Genomic DNA, 19,352 nt, shown 5'->3' on the forward strand with positions numbered 1-19,352 from the left:
TCTCCTTGTTTACTAGGTTCTTTGGCAGTGTGGATTGTAGGCTGGTATTCCTTTACTCTATGTCTAAAATCCACATATGAGTGAGTACATATCATGTTTGTCATTTTGCGATTGAGTTACCTCTCTCACAATGGTTTCTTCTAGTTCCATTCATTTTCCTCCAAATTTCAAGATTCCATTGTTTTTTTCCCACTGAGTAGGACTGCATTGTGTAAATGTACCACATTTTCTGCATCCATTCATCAGTTGAGGAGCATCTAGGTTGCTTCCAGGTTCTGGCTATTACAATTAGTGCTGCTATGAACATTGTTGAACAGATGTCCTTGTTATATGAATGTGCTTCTTTTGGGTATATGCCTAAGAGTGGAATTGCTGGATCTTGTGGTAGACTGTTTCCTATTGGTTTCCATACTGATTTCCAAAGTGGCTGTACAAGTTGGCACTCCCACTAGCAGAGGAGAAGTGTTCCCCTTTCTCCACATTGTCTACAGCATAAACTGTAATTGGTGTTTTTTTTTTTTTTTTTTAATTTTGGCCATTCTGACAGGAGTAAGATGGTATCTCAGAGTTGTTTTGATTTGCATTTCCCTGACGGCTAAGGATGTTAAACACTTTCTTATGTGTCTTTTTGCCATTTGAGATACCTCTATTGAGAATTGTCTATTTAGTTCTGTACCCCACTTTTTAATTGGATTGTTTGGTGTTTTGGAGACTAGCTTCTTGAGTTCCTTTTATATTCTGGAGATCAGCCCTCTGTCAGATGTGGGGTTGGTGAATATCTTTTCCCTGTCTGTGGAATGCCATTTTGTTTTGCTGACTGTGTCCTTTGCCTTACAGAAGCTTCTCAGTTTCAAGAAGTCCCATTTATCAAATGTTCATCTCAGTATCTGTGCTACTGGTGTAATGTTCAGGAAGTGTTCTCCTGTACCGATTAATTCAAGGGTATTTCCCATTTTATCTTTTAATAGGTTCAGTGTGGCTGGATTTATGTTGAGGTCTTTGATCCATTTTGACTAATGTTTTGTGCATGGTGATAGGCTTGGGTCTATCTGTAGTCTTCTACATGTGTGCTTTCAGTTATGCCAGCACCATTTGTTGAAGATGTTCTCTTTGTTCCATCCTATAAATTTGGATTGTTTGTCAGAAATCAGGTGTTCATAAGTGTATGGGTTAATATTAGGAATTTCAACTCTATTCCCTTGGTCTACTTGTATATTTTTGTGCCAATACCAACCTGCTTTCAGGACTATAGCTCTGTAATAGAGCTTGAAGTCAGGGGAGGTGATGCTTCCGGAAGTTCCTTTATTGTACAGGGTTGTTTTGGCTATCCTGGGTCTTTTGTTTCTCCATATACAGCTGAGAATTGTCCTTTCAAGGTCTGTGAAGAACTGTGTTGGTATTTTCATGGGGATTGCATTGAATCTGTAGATTGCTTTTGATAAGATTGCTATTTTTACTATGTTGATCCTACCTATCCAAGAGTATGGGAGTACTTTCCATTTTCTGATATCTTCTTTAATTTCTTTCTTTAGAGACTCAAAATTCTTATGGTACAGGTCTTTCACGTTTTTTTATTAGTGTTACCCCAAGTTATTTTATGTTGTTTGTGGCAATTGTAAAGGGTGATGTTTCTTTGATTTCTTTCTCAACCAATGTGTCATCAGTATATATTAGGGCTACAGATTTTTTTTTTTGAGTTAAACTTGTATCCTGCCACATTGCTGAAGGTGTTTATCAGTTGTAGGAGTTCCCTGGTAGGGTTTTTCAGATCACTAATGTAGACTATCATATTGTCTGCAAATAGTGAGAGTTTGACTTCTTCCTTTCCGATTTGTATTCTCTTGATCTCCTTTTGTTGTCTTATTGCTCTAGCTAGAAATTCAAGGACAATATTGAAGAGTTATGTAGAGAGTGGACAGCCTTGTCTTGTTCCTGATTTTAGAGGAATTGCATTGAGTTTCTCTCCATTTAATTTGATGTTGGCAACTCTCTTACTGTCTATTGCTTTTATTATGATGAGGTATGTTCCTGTTATCCCTGGTTCCTTCAAGACCTTTATCATGAAGTGGTGTTGAATTTTGTCAAAGGCTTTTTCAGCATCTAGTAAGATGATCATGTGGTTTTGTTTCCTCAGTCTTTTTATATGGTGGATTACATTGATGGATTTTCGAATGTTGAACCATCCTTGCATCCCTGGGATGAAGTCTACTTGATCATGGTGGATGATTTCTCTGATATGTTCTTGTATTCAATTTGCCAGTAATTTATTGAGAATTTTTGCATCAGTGTTCATGAGGGTTATTGGTTTGTAGTTCTCTTTCTTAGTTGTGCCTTTGTATGGCTTGGGTATCAAGGTTAGTGAAGCCTCATAAAAAAGTTTGGCCATGACCCTCCTGCTTCTATTGTGTGGAATACTTTGAGTAGAATTGATATTAGCTGTTCTTTGAATTTCTGGTAGAATTCTGCACTGAAGCCATCTGACCCTAAGCTTTATTTGGTGAGAGAATCTGATGCCTGCTTTTATTTCATTAGGAGTTATGGGTCTATTTAAGTTGCTTACCTGTTCTTGATTTAATTTTATCAAGTGAAATCTCTCCAGAAAATTTTCCATTTCCTTTAGATTTCCAAATTTTGAGGGATATATGTTTTTGAAGTATGACCTAATGAGTCTCTGGATTTCCTCTGTGTCTGTTGTTATGTCCCCCTTTTAATTCCTGATTTTATTAATTTGCATGTTCCCTCTCTGCTGTTTTGTAAGTGTGGATAAAGTTTTGTCTATCTTGTTGGTTTTCTTGAAGAACCAACTCTTCATTATATGTATTCTTTGTATTGTTCTCCTAGTTTCCATTTATTGATTTCAGCCCTCAATTTGATTATTTCCTGGCTTCTGCTCCTTTGGGGTGTGTTGGCTTCTTTTCGTTCTAAAGCTTTTAATTGTCCTGTTAATTTCTAGTGTGATCATTCCCCTGTTTCTTCATGTGGGCACTCAGTCCTATGAACTTTCCTCTTAGCTCTGCTTTCTAAGTGCCTGATAAGTTTGGGTATGTTGTGTCTTCATTCTCATTAATTTCTATGAAGTCTTTAATTTCTTTTTATATGTCTTCCTCAACCCAGGAATTGGGCAATTGGGTGTTACTTAATTTCCATTAGTTTGTAGGTTTTCTATAATTTGTGTTGTTTTTGAATTTTAACTTTAAAGCATGGTGGTCTGATAACATCCAGGGGGTTATTTCAATTTTTTTGTACCTGTTTTGTATGTTGCCAAGTATGTGGTCAGTTTTAGAGAAGGTTCCATGTGGCGCTGAGAAGAAGGTAAATTGTATTTGGGTGGAATGTTCTATAGATATCTGTTAAGTCCAATTGTGCCATAACTTCTAGTTAGTTCTTTTGTTTCTTTGTTAAGTTTCTGTCTGGTGTTCCTGTCCAGTCGTGATAGTGGGGTGTTGAAATCTCCCACTGTTAGTGTGTGACATTTTATTTGTGATTTGAGTTTTAGTAATGTTTCTTTTACAAACGTGGATGCTTTGTATTTGGGGCATAAATGTTGAGAATTGAGACTTCATCCTGATAGATTTCTCCTGTGATGAGTAGGAAATGACCTTCTTCATCTCTTTTGACTGATTTTAGCTTAAAGTCCAATTTATTTGATATTAGGATTGCTACCTCCGCTTGTTTCTTGGGTCCATTTGATTGAAAAATCTTTTCCCAACTTTCAACTCTTAGGCACTGTCTGTCTTTGAAGTTGAGGTGAGTTTCTTGTATGCAGCAGAAGGAAGAATTCTTTCTTCTTATCCATTCTGCTAATCTGTGTCTTTTTATAGGGGAGTTAAGACCATTAATGTTGATGGATATTAACGACCATTGATTGTTCATTCTTGTCTATTTTTTATTTGGTGATGGTGACAAAACTATGTGTGTGATTCTGTCCCTTTCTCCTTTAGGCTGTTGGAAAATTTGGATTGTCTACTGCCTGTATTTTTCTGGTTGTAGTTAACTTCCTTGGGTTGCTGTAGGGCTGGATTGGTGAATATGTGTTGTTTGAATCTGGTTTTTTTCATGGAATATCTTGTTTTCTACATCTATATTGATTGAAAGCCTTGCTGGGTAGTCTGGGCTGACATCCGTGGTCTCTTAGAGTTGGTAGAATAGCGATCCAGAACCTTCTGGCTTTCAGAGTTTCCTTGGAAAATTCAGGTGTAATTTTGATAGATTTAACTTTACATATTACATGACCTTTTTCCTTTGGTGATCTTTATATTTTCTCTTTATTCTGTATGTTTGGTGTTTTGAGTATTTTGTGGTGAGGAGACCTTTTTTTTAGTGCACTCTATTTGGTGTTCTGTTGACTTCTTGTACTTTCATTCACATGTCTTTCTTTAGGTTGGCAAAGTTTTCTTCTATGATTTTGTTGAATATGTTTTCTGTGCCTTTGAGTTGCATTTCTTCACCTACTTCTATACCTATTATTCTTAGGTTTGGTCTTTTCATGGTAACACATATTTCCTGGTTAATTTCTGTTAAGGATTTGTTGGACTCAAGATTTTCTTTGATTGATAAGTCTTTTTCTCCTAGTGTATCTTCAACTCCTGAGATTCCCTCTTCCATCTCTTTTATTCTGTTGATTATGCTTGCTTCTGTATTTTCTGATCATTTACCAAGGTTTTCTATTTCCAGCATTCCCTGAGATTGTGCTTTCTTTATTGTCGCTATTTAATTTTTAGGTCCTGAAGTTTTTCCTTGAGAGATTTGTTGATATCTTGGTTTTTTGTTTGTTTGTTTGTTTTTTGTGTGTGTATGTGTGTGGGTCTTTTTCATTTATTTAAGGAATTTTCTTATGTTCTCTTTGAGGTCATCTATCATTTTTATGAAGATGTTTTTAAGGTCATTCTCTTCTGTTTCATCTGCATTGTGATGTTCAGGTCTTGCTGGTGTATTGTTCCTAGTTTCTGATGGTGTCATATTGGATTTTCTGTTGTTGAATATACTTTTACATTGTCATCTTCTCATCCTTTCTTCTGGTGGTTTTAGCAGGAGTCTTTTCCTCTCCTGGATGGTATGGGACCAAGGTTCCCTTCTAGTAGATGCAAACAGTTCCAATACTCTGATGTCTGTCCTCTTGTTGTGGATGGAGGTGGCACTGTTACCAGAGCCTTGGCAATGTCCAGGTGTGTTGGATCCCGATGCCAAGTTTGGATATGGTGAGTAGACCCCTGGCATTAGATGTCTCTGAGCAGCAAAAATCTCCCTGCTTTAAGGTCCCTTGATAAGTAACCTTAATTTTTTTTGACATATAATGTCACACATTTATGAGGTCCAGAAATCTGAACTTGTGTATTTTTTAGGAACTATTATTCTGTCTATTGCTTAACAATTTGTACATATACTGTATACAAAACCTTTGCAATGTACTCTATGAAAAATTTTGGAATTCATTTTAATTGAAATAATGAATGGGATTTACATATTCTTTCATAGGAAACTAGAAATCTTATTTATTGTATTCTCTTTTATGTATAGTATAAAATAATCTCATAGAAGACACTGGTACTATATTCGAGATCAAAAATACATAAATTATTAACCTGTTTGTGACTGCCAAGTGTTTATTGGTTGCTATGTCTATCACTTCATTGAAAGTTTTTGATTATATCAATTAACTTGTATGTGGTTTAAATGAGAAATGTAACCTGGAGACTCAAGTATTAGAACAGGTTTTCCATATTTGGTGGCATTGTATGAAGAGGTTATGGAATCTTTAGGCCATGTTGCCTTGCTGGCAGAAATAAGTCAGTGCGGGCAGGGTCTGAGAGTTTACAACCTCACCTATATCCACTTTTCTCCTTCATCCTACTTGTGATCAGGCATTTCTCCTCTCTGACTACCTCTGCCATTCGTTCCTCACTACTGTGGACCTCTGCTCTGGAAGTGTGGACCCAAATAATTTCTTTATGTTAAAACTTCTCTTGACCATGTTATTTTAGTATAGCAACAAATGGTTTTTAATGTTTTGACCTTAACTGGGTCTTTTGATTCTTGAGCCAGGCCATTCTTTCCAAGTTCATTGTATTATTTCCTGTAGATAGGGCCCATACTTGATATAGTCTGTAATTTTAATCCTGAAGCCAACCTTGTTTGATGTGTGGTAGAGTCCTATGGCATATTTTCTACATTCCTATGCAATTGTAGACACCTCTCTTCTTTACCTTCTGACTGGAGTTCTTCATCTCTTAGAGCAGCCACTGGATGGTTTTCAAGAGAACCAGGCAATGCCTGGCTCACAATAAATAAAGGCATTCCCTTAAAAAAAAATCCCAGGGACAGCATTTTCCTCAACAAGCCAGGTGACATGTGTTAGTTATATTAAATATTTATTTCTTCTTCTGTCTCTATGAACTCAGGGCAAACTTGTTGTCTCTGGCATTTTGTGCTCAAGTCCCCTTGATCGCCTTTGTCTTGGACTCAGTCCTTCCTTTTGCAGCTCTGAATTATCCTGATGCTTATTGCTCCGACTTTGGCATCCTCACTTGCTTATTATAGAAGCTTGGTTATATCCCCTTTCCTTTTCCACTAGGGATGGGAGGATTTAAGAGTATTTGGAGTTCAGCTGCTTCATAAATCACAAAGCATTTCAGCATATTGGATGTTTTTATGAATAATTATGGATCAAAGGGAAGAAGGACATTTGTATTACTTAGTGTGCCTATGGGTGTCTGTGTTGTCAGCAGTTGCACTGTTCTGAGGAAGAGTCAGCTCTTGTGTACCTGCCAGACTTGAACAAAAGATGTCTGTCATTCCTGCCCAGACTAAAGAACATCAATACCAAGAATATGTGCAGATTCTGAGTTATCTAAGCCAAGGCATTCTCTTTTCCCTGCCAAGTTTAAGAGACCAGAGGTTGTCTAGTATGCCAAACATGTGGGCATGTAAACATCCTCCCTCCCATCTCCTACCTGCTGCCATCTGTCCTCTGACTGAACTTTACACCAGATTTTGCAGTAGTGTTCCTGTACCAGTTCCAGTTAAACTCTCTGACATTGCATTGTCAATCCAGACACCCAGGACAGAGCTGTAGGTACACAGTTCAGATGCTTTCTCTGGACTTCAAGGGGAACTTAGGATAGAAGGGACTAACACCTGTAATCCTGATCCTACAACTAAGAGCAGAGGCCTCAGATATTCTTTTGCAGGCCCTTATTCCTGTTCTGAAACAGACATTTTAAATTTGCTAGCTTTGGGGGTCCTAACAAAGAGTAAGTTAGGAAAATCTTGCAGTATCCTTGAAGTTCCAGGTGTCACTGTATTCATCTTAGTAGAATCAGGACTTAAACTTTTATCCACACAACACTGTGAGAGGTACACTCACTGGAAGACTTCTCCTTTCCACTGTCTGTGAGGCCTTCTCCCTCTCTCTGAGGCCTTCTCCCTCTCTCTGAGGCCTTCTTCCTCTCTCTGAGGCCTTCTTCCTCTCTGTGAGGCCTTCTTTCTCTGTTAGCCCTTCTCTCTTTGTAAGACCTTCTCCCTCTCTGTGATATCCTCACCCTCTCTGTGAGGCCTTCTCCCTTTGTGACCCCCTTCTCCATCTCTGTGAGGTTTTCTCTCTCTGTGAGTCCTTCTTCATCTTTGTGAAGACTTCTCCCTCTGTGAGGCCTTCTCCCTCTCTGTATTGCTTCCTTTCCCCAGTGTATGACATAGCACTCAGCAGTCTCTTGTTTCAGTGACTCCAAGGAAGTTATCTAAAATTCACTTGTAATAATGTGCTAAAAATCTTTCTGAATGCTCTGGATGCCTTAGTTTAAAAAAAAAAATGAACAAAAAAATGTTTACTTGGAATTCCCCTTATTCATTCATCAAAGCTTTTGAAACATCTACCATACCCATATGCAACAAGCATTCTCGACAGAATTTCTTGGACTGTCAGGCTGCAAACAACGACATTGAGACTTATCATTAATTATGAAAGCTTGGCATTAGTTTAGACTCTTTCGTAACTACCTCTTAAACTCATATTAACCTGCTTGTATTAATCTATATTTTGCCACATGTCTCTTTTGCATTTTTTTAGTACTACACATAAGACTTGTTTTCAATATTCTGGGAAAACTTACTCCTGATTCCTCTTCCCAATTTCTTTCTCTCTGCCTGGAAGTCATGCCTATTCTCTCCTGCTTAAATGCAAGCCATTTACCTCTTTATTAAACTTACCAAAAGGCAGCTTAAGCAGAGATATGTCTTTACAGTGTAAACTATTATTCTGAAACACCCACACATCTTGCTAACTTATCCCTAGCACTGAAGAGATTCAGGCATATTTTCCCAAAGTATATTTGAAATCCTCAAATCTATAAATTAATGTGTGCACCATGATTATTGCTACAACAATTTCTACCTAAAATTCCAAATGCACAAAGAGATACAATCTCTTTCCCCTTTGCCACTAACAGAGGATTGGGTGGGAGAGAAGGATTTATAAATTCTTAGAAAAAGATAATGAAGCCAAGTAGGAAGCCAGTTACTCATCTGCCAACTTCTGCACATTGTAGGATATACTTTACTTGTCTTACATTGTCAGGATCACAACCCTATATATTAAAAGCATATTACAATCAGTTTAGTGAATGTTTCTAGATTTTCTATTAATACTTTTTAAATTGTGAAAGTTAAGGAATAATAGCAATTTGAAGAAGTGAGTTGATGGCTTGTTTTAAAGCTTTGTTTGGCAATGCTTCTGAGATCCTGTCATGTGTGGCCACTGAGGGTTCCATGCAGAAAGTGTTTCTTGGTATTGGGATCTGACTCCAAGGAGTGGCTGTGGACTAGAAATGGAAGAATCTGAGGGGATCAACAGATGACATAAAAAATATTTAAGTTAGGAAGGAGGCTGAGTATATTGCTCCTACTGGGCTGATTTGCTTCCTTTAGCAATGTATACATATGATTTCCATCAATAAAACACTATGTGTTCATGTTGGTAATAGTATTCTTGGAATTTTATAAGAGAGATTTTGTGTATGATTATAGTGTAATTTCCTAACATAATTTTGATATTGATATTATCACTTCTGTTTTGCAGATAGGAAAAGTGAGGCTTCTGTTGTATCAGTACGTCTTCAGATGAGATATTTATAGCTATGTTTCAAAACAACATTTTTTTTTCTGGTCCAAATTTTGCCCTTTAAATTATTTGAAGGTTGTCAAGTGAAATGACAGAATTCAAGAGTTATTAATAATTTTACATTTTTTATCTCATGGGTATAAACCCTAATCTGGGTTCTTTCAAAATTCAGGGAAATAATATTAATAGCAGACTCAAATTGATTCTAGAATTTCTTTTGACCTATGGCATTGCTAAAAAGAAGACAGAGAGGAATTTAAGTATGTAAACTGTAGGTGAGGGAAAATTTACCCACATGAGAACACCAAGAGTTGAGTGACCAGAGTCATGAAATGAAATGTAGTCAGAGGCAAGGTAAAACTTCATATTTCCAGCCCTTCCTGTTACATTGAGTTGCCTAGCTCTTTTAAACCAAGACACTGTTAAACGTTCAAGACACCCTTCTCTTCCCAAATATTTCATGCATTTGATTGCCTTTCTTTCTTAACAACAGCTTCAATAGGAGGAAATTTTGGAGCCAGTTTGAGTTTGCTATTATTTCTCTGACTTTATAAGCACATTGAGGTGAGAGTGCAGAGGTAAGACATACAAAAGATTTTTTTATTGTTACCTAAACCATAAATACTCTCCTATAATTATGTGCATTTCAAGGGGTTATTTGGACTAGGAAGGGAATAGGAAGCCTGTGGCCCAGGAGAGCCTATGTTTTAAAGATATCAGAGCACATTCTGAGGTACACAACAGATTTCTAAGGAAGCCCAGTACTCTGCAGCTGAGACTGGGAGGGCAAAAGGTGAATTGTATTTTTTAAGCTTGTCACTTTGAAAACTCCCTGCTTCCAAACTCAATGCATCTCCAGGATTGTCACAGCAGCAGTTCAGTGGGAGAAGCAAAGGCATCTTTGGAAGTAACTACACATAGCACTCTTTAATCTCTCCCCAGGCCTGTGAGAACTTGTTTATCTGGCAGCTTTTTCCAAGAACTCTGCTCTTTGGTGGATGGATTTAGCAATCTGTAGCATCATAATAGAGAGTCTTTAGGGAAAGGCAATTCTTTTTAAGTAGATCTGAATGGGTGAGCATTAAGTAACTTCCCTGCAAACAAGTTCAAATACTCATGGAATATATTCAGGTTCCACTCTGATCCCATTCTTTGAATACTTGAGCCCTTTTGCATGGGCTATTATGGTGCATTTTTATGGTAGGTTAAGTGATGCCACCATATGCATTGAAGTTATTCTTAAAATGGCCATTGTAGCATTTTATATAGTTCTGAATAGTTTGTGCATGAATGACATCTCTATTTTCTAACAATCTTTGAAATAACACCCGTAACATAGCCAGAAAAGCCCCTGTGACTAACCTGAAATCCAGGTACAATTGTGATTCTACTGCTTCTGTTAGAATTCCAGTAAATGTTAAAACTTCAGAGACGCAAAGTTAATCTCAAAGTCGTTCTCTTTGTAAGGAGGAAAATTTTAGGTGAAAGGGGAGGTATAGGTAGTTTTTCTTATGTTAATAAAGGATTGAAGTCAAAGAGAACCACAAACAGCTGAGGTTCATGGGCACAGATTCACTTAAGAATATAAAGAAGAGAATGTAGCAAGGAATCATGCTGATCTAGCAAAATGAGAAGATCAGTCTCTTTTCATATCTGTGATTTCACTAGCCTTTGGAAGCTAGCTGTGCTTATCTTTATACCCACAGAGAAGCTATTGTTCTTCACCAGAGAAACACAGCAAATGGAGACCATCATAGAGAACCAAAACTGGACAAAATGTAGATGTCAACAGATATGGAGAGTCTAGCCCCAACAGATATGTTTACATTACAGGGTATGTATTATGGCTTAGTGAACATGATAGAAGAAGTGATGGATTATGATAGCAAATATTTCAGGAGTCTGCTGTGAAGCCATCTCTTCTAGAAATGGTTGCAAGAATATGGCAATATAAATGGACACACTATCACATAGGAAGATAATTCCACAGTGCCTCAATCCTAAACAAGGTGTTTTGACTAAACTAGCAAGTAATGACTTCTGGGAGAAGGAGAATTAGCCTTTCCCAGGGATGAACCAATTATTGTATATCTAATGCAGAGTGGTCAGTCCTGAAGCTATATATAGTCAAACAATGACGAAACAGATTCAACAGGTTGTATTTATATATTTGTGCATACACACAGCACACATAAACAAAAATCTTACAAACCATAGAGTGTCTGTGTGTGTGTGTGTGTGTGTGTGTGTGTGTGTGTGTGTGTGTGTGTGTGGCAATAAAGAAAAAAAATCTCAACTTGAGAATGTGGGAAATGCATGGATGGGTTGGAAGGATAACACCCAGGAGTATCTGAGGGAAGAAAGGGAAATAGAATCTGATATAAATCTATTTCATTAAAATATTTGTAATTTTAAACATGTAAAGATTAGAAAATACTACTACCTCTGAGTTGAGAACCTTTTTGGGTATAGAGACATCTCATGTTCCAATTCTTGCTAGGATAATATTATCTTTTATACAACACATAGAGAAACAAAGATTCTTCTAAAAGTGTTTGATTATCTCAAAATTTAACAACATTGCCAGAATCTCTGGATTTATTTTTTCTATTCCTATAAGTCACTTCATGATGGCTGCTACTAATTTAGGTTTTCTGCCTTTACTCAACAAGTTCTTAGGATAACAAGAGCAGTTTCCATTTCACAGCTCTTATTAAGCATAAACAAACTTTTCACAAGAATATCCCTTCTTCCTCTTGCTTATTTGCCTTTTAGGTTTGACCCCTCTGTAGCTGCATCACAGGCAGAGAATAGGAAGGACTTCTTCCAGAATAGGAAAATAGAGCAGGAACAGGTATTTTGAAGACCAATTTGACAGCTGCTTTTCTCTTCTCCTAACACTACTGGGGGCTATAGAGATGTGTTTGTTTGGTTGAGTGGAATAAGTTGTCATTGTTTATTTTTTTCAGTTTTTATTCTTATTCTGTGATTTTTTAATTAGTCTGTTAGATTTATTGACATATGGCTATAAAACTGAACATTTGCCTTAGATTCTTCATGAACTAGCCACACTTAGTGACAATTGTGTTCTGATTTCTAAAATTATTGGTAGCAGAAATTAATAACCAATGATTATTCAATATTAAATTTTTAATAGCAAGTGATTTGGCTAAGCAAAATTGGATGAAGACTGAGTGAATAAGAGACACATGATATATCCTGGAGTAAGCAGGAACTTTTGTGTTTATTTGTATTTTTATTTGTGGTGAAAAACACCAAACCTAGAGCCTCACCTATGGTAAGAAAGCCCTTGACAACTGAGCCAACTATTATTGCCTATATCAGAAGTTGGCTAATAAAACTTGAAACGTCCAATAGTATCCCAACAGAAAACTAAGGCATTTGGTTCCACTGTGTCCTCTAATACACTGTTTCATGACATGCAGTTATGGTTCTTTAATACTATATTTTAATTGAAATTAAATAATTAAGGTAACTCATATCTTGGTACAGTGGAATTTAAAAGATTTATTCATTTATTTTTACTGTATGTTCAAGAGCGTTTTGTATGTATGTTTGTACCATGTTTATGCCTGGAAGAAGTGGGAGTTGGATTCCCTGCAATAGATTGTTGTGATCCATGGGTTCTGAGAATGAACCTGGATATTCTTCAAGTACTTCAATTATTCCTAATGGTGACTATTCCACTAGTCAAATAGCATTTTTCTTAGGCATACATATTCATGAATGACATTAAAATGGTTATGGGTATATTTGTAATGTTAAAGTAAAATCTATTATAATTGATAAATATTTTAATTGTATTATTGGAATGATTAATTGAATAATCATAGAACTTTATAATGTAAGTTACAGATGGAAGCACTTTTTTGAGCTATGTGATACCATGAACCATGCAGAATTTTCTTCTTTCCTGTTCATGACATCAATATGAATTATTTACAAACAAACATCATTGCTTACTAAACTTCCTTGAAGATCTGGCAGGCACATGTGTGTCTGAATCAGTAGTGTAGTAAGAATATTGTTATAATAGTTGGCTCATATTATATAAATAAAAGTTAATGTGTATTACAAGATAATAAGGAGGAATAATACAGTAATTTTGAAATACATTAATTTTGTTCCCTGTTTGAAGTTTCTAAGTTCTCCTCTTGTTCATTATCAAATTTTATAATGTTCACTTACTATGTTAGCTTTACTCTTATATGGATATTATCTCATAGGTGTCACTTTTGGTGAAGCTATGCTTCTAATATAAATCCATTTTCAAGAGTGTGAAATAACTAATGGGAACGTCAAGATGAATATGTTATAAATGATATCAGTGACACCTAAAGGTTTGCATCTGTATCTAGGGCATTTCTACCACCTGAAGTTAATTAACACAGTGCATTAAATTCTTATCCTCTATCTAAACAGAAACAGTCTGTGATTTGTTCCTCAGAGTCATAACCTACGAAGACTGGTGTTATCTAAGACTGGTGTTAAGATGATTTCACATTCAAGAGTAAGATAACATTTCTGCTCTCAGCAGTCTTTCAAGTTGGGCCAAAGGATGAGTTATAGATGAATGAAATATAACCATATATCAAAGCTGTCTACAAGGAGATACATCAGTCAGATACACAAAACAAATACTAAGATCCAAGTAGAACTTTTTCTTATTCTTGGAAGTACTCAAAAGATAAACAGCTTTAGTTTGTCTCCTATAGCCCCTGAAAATATTACAACATAATATAGTTACCCTAAGAATAACAGGTTATGCAAAATTATTGTAATACTTAAAAATATGAAAAAAGAAAAAATAGTAGAGGCTTCTGTATTTTTTCCACCCATATACCATTAGTTTTTTTTTTTATTCCATGATGTCTTTATTCAAGTTTATCTGTTCAGTCTTTTCTGTCTCTTGATCATTGTATGATTTTATGACATAGAAAACCTTGTACTTAAAAAATACATAAAATGGCATATATAAAACATGCATGGCTACAAAGTCAAGCATAGGGTGAATCCTATTTCCAGACCTGTAATGGATCACTTACTCCCATCCCCAAGGAGAAGAGCTTGGGAAGTGTTTCCGGAACCTCTGGTTCAAGGAATTGTGAGTTGCTGTTATTAGGACACATATAGTAAAATTTTAAGCAAAATTTTATTGAAAATCATTCTTTGTTTAAACTGTCATTTAGTTTGTAGCTTTTCCAGTTAACTTTATGTAAATTTATTTCATATTCTTTATCAAAATCCTTCCTGTGCATTATAATGTGGATGTTGAGAATTACGTGGTAAGTTATTGGTCACAGATAATGTTAAAGTTCTCTTCTTTGCTGTATATGCTGAGTAATTTTGAATGTCATCTTACCATAGCCTAGAATTACCTGGGAAGAAATTTTAATTAAGGAATTATTTAGATTAGGTTGGTCTTTAGATACGTCTATAAAGAAATATTGTGACTATAAATTGATGTAGGAAGTCACAACCTTTGTGGAAAGAACCATTTCCTCAGCAAAAAATCCTAAGTTATGTAAAATAGAATAAAAAACCTAGATGAAAGTGGCTTGAAACAGCATCATCTATATGATCATTCCACTCTGCTCTTTAGTGGGAATGAGGTGTTATTATCTGTGTCTAACTCTTGCCACTGCCACTTCTTCACATGATGGAGTATATGTAAACGGGAATTAATTATTAGATGAAATCACACCTTTCCTGTCCTGTGTGTGTTGTTTTCTGTTAGCAATAGAAATGAAATAAGAACATCCTGACAAAGACTCTTTCATAATATGTCCTGTCTTTAGTCTGTCTTTTTATCCTTTCTCACTACTGAATTATCTAGTCTAGCCTTCAGCTACCTCTGGAACTCTGTTCCTACTCCTCCGTGCTTCTGTCTATACTGTATGTTTGCCCAAATCCCTGTGCTCTTTTCAGAGCACAATCAACTTTTAATCCTTTGATATCCATATGTTCTTCTGTGTGTTCTTTACTACTTGATGCATTCCTACTATATGCATTTTCATTCCCTATTTCATAACAATTTATGGCCTGTTTATCTTGCTCCATCCTAAACTCACATGTATACTTTTTTAATTTAACATAGGAGTTCTTGCAATGAAGAAAGGCTTACTGAATAGTGATTGAAGTCAGCCCATTGGTCTGACTTCATTGGAGTCATTGGAGAATACACCAGATGCATTACAAATACTGTCTTGGCAAAAGAAAAGTAATGTTTATAAAAATGGTTTGTAATTATAAACATATTATAAAACTGTGGTGATATATTGCTTATGATTTATTAAAGTCACTGGAGATCAAAATATCAAAGCAGCCATTCTAGTTACCTATAGAATCTAGGCAGTGGTGGTGCACACCCTTAATACCAGGACTCATAAGAGGTAGATAGATCTCTGTTAGTTCAAGGCCACACTGACTACATGAAATTGATCCAGTCTTAAAAGAAGTAGCTCATACAAAGGTGATCTCAGGACTTGGGATCATATGCCTTTAATTCCAGGACTAGAGAGGTGGAAACAGGAGTGACATGGCTGGGCAAAGAAAGGAAATTAAGGAGGGGAAAACAGGATCTTAGAGCATTATGTCTCTGAGGATTTGCGGAGAAAGGTTTGCCATTTCAACTGGGTAGAAGTAAGATCTACTGGCGTGGTTGCATTTCTTTTCTAATCTTCAGCTTGAAGCTTGAAGTCTCCTGGTTTTTATTTTTGTGCCACATAAAGTTGTACTCATTGTTTACTGATGGATTGATATGAGCCTAAACTAAGCTAGCAAGCCTGGGAATGAAATGGAAGAAACAATTCTAAAATGAAAACCCCATAAATGAAATAAGGGTAAAGAGAGCAATCAGAGATACTCAAATTTCTTGAATGGATGCAAAAAAGTTGCCAGTTCCTTAGCTGTATTAAAATTATTTTTTAAATGTCTCTCTGAAGGGAAATGTTACAAACAAACATATCTCCACAGATAACAGTCATTGACAGGGATCATATCAGAATGAAAGGTTGAAAGCTGAGCTCAGAAGTCAGTGTCAACCATGATGTAGTAAAAGAAGGCTACTTACTAGAACCAGTAGCTTTCCAACATTTAGGAGCTTCAGCTTGGAAATGATCATTGTAGGGACAGAGGTGGGAGAAGAAGTGACGCTTCTGTTAAGGTGGAGTATAACCATGCACTACTTTATAGCAGGTGGTCACTGAGACTAAGTCTATGGCAATATGTATGGGACCACAGAAAAGTCTCGTTTAAACTAGAAGAAGCAGGACAAAGCACAAAGGCCTAGTTATTATGCTCCTTTAAATACCATAGCACATTTAAAAAATCTCAAAATTAACTTCTCTTTGTTTTAGTGCCAATTTTTTCATTTTAAATAGCAACTTATGTATTTATTATTATAGACTATATTCTTTTTTTTTTACGCCATCCTTCCAAACCACTCCAGTTACCAAGAAAATGACCCAACTAGCCTTACTATTTCCACCAAACCAGTTTAACCACAGAATAATTTCCTTTATTGCCAATGGCTTTCTTTACTGGGAACTAAATTAGGGGAAGCAAGAACCTGCTGTCTCCTGTGGACTGTTTTCTCCTATTAGGTATGAGCATTGTCAGCCTTTGCTAACAATCTCCTGTGGGCCTCTCTCCTACTGCTTACCAACTTTATTTTCTTCCCTCTTGGACTTATTAACTGAACCCTTCCAGCTGGGGTTTTCTATATCAAGCCTCTACCAGAAATGGCAAACAACTCAAACAGGATAATCCCTAAATACCTGGAGTAAGTCACAAGAAACCTAAGAAAGTACTTGCTGGAGACACCTATAGTCTTGTTCCTTCAGCATCTTGTTTATTTCCTAATATAAGCACCTTTACAGGCAATATTTCTTGAACATTGCATAGATCTCAGCCATTGAACTCATAATATTTGGTAAACCTGAAAGAAAAGAGAGAGAAGGGACTTGAATCAGAAAAGAACAGACCAAGAACTGGGAGTGAAAGAAAGGAAAGTTATAGTGTAACTAAATAAAGGTTTCAAGAAATCTGAGTCATTGCATCCCAAGACTAAACAATAATAAATAAATAAAATCACAGATAAAACAATAATATATACAAATACATGAGTGTCAGCCAAATCACCTAACCGATTAATAGATTATAAAAATAAAAAGAAATGTTAATCTCAGTATTTCTTATGAAGATTTTAAAGTGATTAGAGATAAACTTGGAAATGAAAGATTACCTCTTTAATTTTTAAAAAAAGTAATGTTCAATACCTAGAAATAATATGTTCAAGCAGTTAATTGTGAGAAGGTAAAGACTATGAAGTTTTTTAAAAAGTATGGGCATTGTATGGATCTTTTAATTTTATATATGACATGATCTGTTTATAGATGTGGAAATCTGATTCCATAATTTTGAATACAAATGGGACATCTTACATTGAAATGGTTCCAAAATACACAATGTCATATTTACTTATTCACAATCTTTTGTTACAGACACCAATTTTCATCACTAATATCTACTTGGAAATAATAATCACATATTAAAATATTTCAGAAGCTATGTCTAAAATTCCAAAAATGTAGTAATCCTTTGGAACAGTAAGAGTATGGGACATGATGACATTCTTTTTGCTTATCCCACAGACAGATGTCAAAACTGTGTTGTTGTGCCTAACATGATTTCACCCTAAGAATTTTTACTAAAATAAAATCAGGACATCACAAAGCAAGACACCTAGTACTTCTGAGGGTATTTAGGATACAATGATGATTGACAATGGTTCTTATTATCCAGAAAGAGTGAGATACAATAGTGTATAGAGTATAATTGGTAAATAACACATTTTGACACAGTAATTTTTAAAAATGAGACAGAGTTAGTAGCTAGGTTAGTCTACTTTATTAATATGATAGCTAACCTTAGGTTTGAGCAATTATTAATTGCCAACCAGGAGCACTAAGTATTTGAGTGCCCAATATATAGGAAAAAATTAGTGAGACTGTGAATGGAGTGCTCTCAATGTATCCTGTCTGGGTTGTCCATTATTCTCTAAAACCAGCCCTCCAGATTCATTGTAATAAACCTATGCTATCCCTGAGCTCAATTCCCAAACTAAGACTAGTAGCAAACAAGAAAAAAAAGGAGAAAAAGGAAAGAAACTCACAGATCAGAAAAGTGTCTGTTCCCCAAATAATTCATTTTGCAAACTTCTCCATTGCTGAAACTCATGCGTTCAATTTTATCCACAGTCTTTTCATCTTGCTAAGACTCCAGTATCTACATGACCATCCTGACTTTCCTGGGTTGCTGCTTCTCTTTTGGATTCCCTCTGGAAGCCTCATCTGATACTATTCTTCTTTTCATTTTCATGTCCTGATTTGAGCCATGCCTATCTTTTACTTTCTGCATCCTGCCTAACTCTGTGTGTTATGTATCCCCACTCTTTGTACTCCAGGAATGTGATGTGATACTGTTCAAATTCTGAATTTTTTATTAGCAACATGAGCACAATACTTTTTCCCATGTGACATGTTTCTGGGCAAGTTCACTAATATTCATTCCTCTTCCAACCAGTCTGTACCAGGCTACATCTGATTACCTCATCCTGCAAGTGAGCCAAGTATATAATTGAGTAGGTGTAACCACTGAGTTGCTAGGACTCCAAGGATTGTCAATTCTTTGTGTTAAGAACAAGAGAATAGTCTGTTAAATATAGTGTACAGAATTAACACCACAAAAACTAAATTATCTTCTTCCTCTTAAAAACATTAGAATCAGACACATTAAAATGTCTGCATTGATTTCTTTGATGTGACAGTATTCAAAGAATGAAAATCAACACTTTAGTCAATCACCTAGTAACCACTTCAAAATATAAATCCTCCCTTGCCCAGTTGAAGGGTTTCTCAGTTGTTAAATGGCAACCTTCTCCCCACCCTGTTATGGTAGGCTTGTCACCCTTCTCCCAGCCTGACTGTAGGATGTGGATAAACTGATCCCATTCTGAGTTTTGGTGATTGGTTCAAGGGTGACTGTATAATCTAAATTTTGTGAAATAAGACTCCTCAACTTTGATTTTTTTAGGGACTAAACACTTGTCTGTTCTCAAGTGAGATTGGATATCAGTCCTTTGAAGGCATTTATTTAATTTGAGAAGGAATAAAGCCAACAAAAGTATAAAGGGATGAGGAATAGAAAGTTCATGTAA

This window comes from Cricetulus griseus (genome assembly GCF_003668045.3).
Source record: "Cricetulus griseus strain 17A/GY chromosome 1 unlocalized genomic scaffold, alternate assembly CriGri-PICRH-1.0 chr1_1, whole genome shotgun sequence".
In the NCBI taxonomy this organism is placed as follows: domain Eukaryota; kingdom Metazoa; phylum Chordata; class Mammalia; order Rodentia; family Cricetidae; genus Cricetulus; species Cricetulus griseus.